Genomic DNA, 2,519 nt, shown 5'->3' with positions numbered 1-2,519 from the left:
TACCCTGCAACACCTCCTTTCCCTGCTCCCCTACCAACAGCTACTGCTGCCATCACACCTACTGCTACCACTGCACCTCCTGCTGCTGCTGCTCCTATCACTGCAGGTGCTTTTACTGCTTTGTTGGCTAAAGATTTAATTGTTCCCGACTCTGACAGATTTTTCTTCAACATTAAGAGAGCTTCTCCAACCATCGTTGCTCCACCAAAAAGAGCTCCTAACAATACACTATCTAAGATGTGGCAGCGGCCTCCACACTTCTTCAACAGATCCTTCACCGGTTGATTTTTGTGGAAAACCTCCTCAACTTTCTGTCCTGCATCGAGCTGGTCACCATGAGTGAAGAGAACTGTTGCGTATTTCAACCCTTCTTCAGAAAAGTATTGTTTTATTTTTGTGATGATGGCCTGTTCTTGCTCAGTTAATTTCTTCACTTCAAGCACAATGAGAAAAGCATGGGGCCCAGGAGCGCACTCTGTGATACATGTTTTTATCTCAGTCTTCAATTCCTCTGATTCATCTGTGTTGAATAAACCAGGAGTGTCGATCAGAGTGATGCTTCTTCCATGGACAGATCTGGTTTCTGCTTGACATTTTCTTGTTTCTGAATCGGCAGTACTATTAATTTGAACAGTTCTTCTCCAAATATGGTGTTAGCCACGCTGCTTTTCCCAACTCCAGTTTTCCCCAGCATGACAATTCTCCAATTTGACTCTGAAAGAGAATATCTTCCTTTAATAATACTCTATACTTGTCTTAATGTTGTTTTCCTATACAATAATAATTTAAAAAAGCCTAATTGCTCAAACGTCTCAATAACAGGGGAAAGTTGGTGGTACGCTGCATAATCATAATAAGAGAACTAAGGTGAAATAACTCAAATAAATGAACTTACCGGCCATGTTATCAGAAGCGAAGCAACTGTGGAGCGACTGCAAGTCAGAGTGACAAGACCGCCTTCTCATCTCTGTTTGACTTTAACAGCTTCTACAGTTTAGCTTTACCACAGAAACACAACGAACAATTCTCACAGTCTCAAACCGGGAGTTCGAACCAGGGTGGGGTTTCCTCTCTTCAAAAATACTCTGCGTCAGCTTGGAATTTTTTGTTGAATACATTTTCCAGTTCTGTTTTTCTGCATTTATCTCACGCTCTCTTGAGATTACAAAGAGAAACTTTACCTTTTTTATTTTTACTTTAATAGATTTGTTATAGCATCAGACGACACTCTCATTATTGGATTTCTCAGATAGATGTCATACGACATGAGTAGTGGGTAACACTTTATGGTAAGGGTACATGAATCATCATGAATTCATGCATGTATTTGTACTTCATGAACTATCAGTAATGTAAAATGATTAATAGTATCTCATGCAGGAACAATACCTTAATTAATGCATCAACTAAGGTATCTCAATCATCATGACTTCTGAGTGACCTGTTCCGTATATATGAGTTATACGGAACAGGTCACCACTTTATTTGAAGGGGCACAAACATGATGAAGTAATGACAAAATAATGCTTAGTTAATCATGATTACAACACTTGGAATTGCTGTGACTGGTCAGTTGTTTGGCCTGTCACTTTAACTGCAGATCTACATATGAAGAAGACATGAACATCATTAATAACTCAGAAGTCATGATGATTGAGATACCTTAGTTGATGCATTAATTAAGGTATTGTTTCTGCATTAAGTCATGCATGAGATACTATTAATCATTTTACATTACTGATAGCTCATGAGTACTACATGAATGAATTCATGCTTTTTCATGCATTAAGTCATGCATGAATTCATGATGATTAATGTAACCTTACCATAAAGTGTTACTGAGTATTGAACAGTGAGCAGTGTTAACAACAAAATAAACTGAAAGAAGTAATGTTAACTTGTTCTCCATGATTTTTTGAAAAGAAAACAGTTTTACATGTACAGTAACAGACATCATGTGTGTCTATTCCCCTTTGCTCACAGGCAGGTTTCATTCTAGTTTCACTTCCTGTTTTTGTGGATGTGTGTGGTGAGGGGAAATACAAACTTTATTTGCTGAACATGTTTTCATAACCTTCCATTTATTCATTGTTCATTTTTTTTCATGGTGATACATTGTAATCCACAGAACACCACAACTGTTATCCAGAAAAATGATGCTGTTCATAGATTAAGTATCCTCTCCAGGCTTATGTTTTGCAAAAGGAAAACGCTGCGCAATAGCTGCAATACAAAGTAGGAGAGGTGCAAAATGCAAAAATTTAAAACTGTTTTTACTCATGGTTAATGCAATATACACATGGAATAGTTGGAAGTGTGTACATATCGAATCTCAAGTTAATTTGAGTAAAGTTATTTCATAACAGATAATTATCCCGTGAAAAGGGAATGAGCGAATCAAGCTTGAAGTTCAGATACAAACAAACACATAGCATATACTTATGATAAAGATTATCAGTTCACTGATTAAAGATCATTCAAATAATATTTTCATGCGTTCTACACAGAGATGTGACTTT

General features: G+C 37.1%; 1 long non-coding RNA gene across 1 annotated transcript; it reads right to left on the bottom strand.

Moving 5' to 3' along the window:
- Window positions 1–308: 308 nt before the first annotated feature.
- LOC104968298 (uncharacterized) lies at window positions 309–1,086 on the bottom strand. The gene is made up of 2 exons (XR_800820.1): window positions 896–1,086; window positions 309–714 (listed from the first exon to the last, which is right to left on the bottom strand). It is a non-coding gene; the product is annotated as an uncharacterized lncRNA (long non-coding RNA).
- Between the last annotated feature and the right edge of the window lie 1,433 nt (window positions 1,087–2,519).

Source organism: Notothenia coriiceps, unplaced genomic scaffold (assembly GCF_000735185.1).
Source record: "Notothenia coriiceps isolate Sejong01 unplaced genomic scaffold, NC01 NC01_scaffold00038550, whole genome shotgun sequence".
NCBI classification, from domain to species: domain Eukaryota; kingdom Metazoa; phylum Chordata; class Actinopteri; order Perciformes; family Nototheniidae; genus Notothenia; species Notothenia coriiceps.
This window is presented reverse-complemented; position numbering and strand designations above follow the sequence as displayed.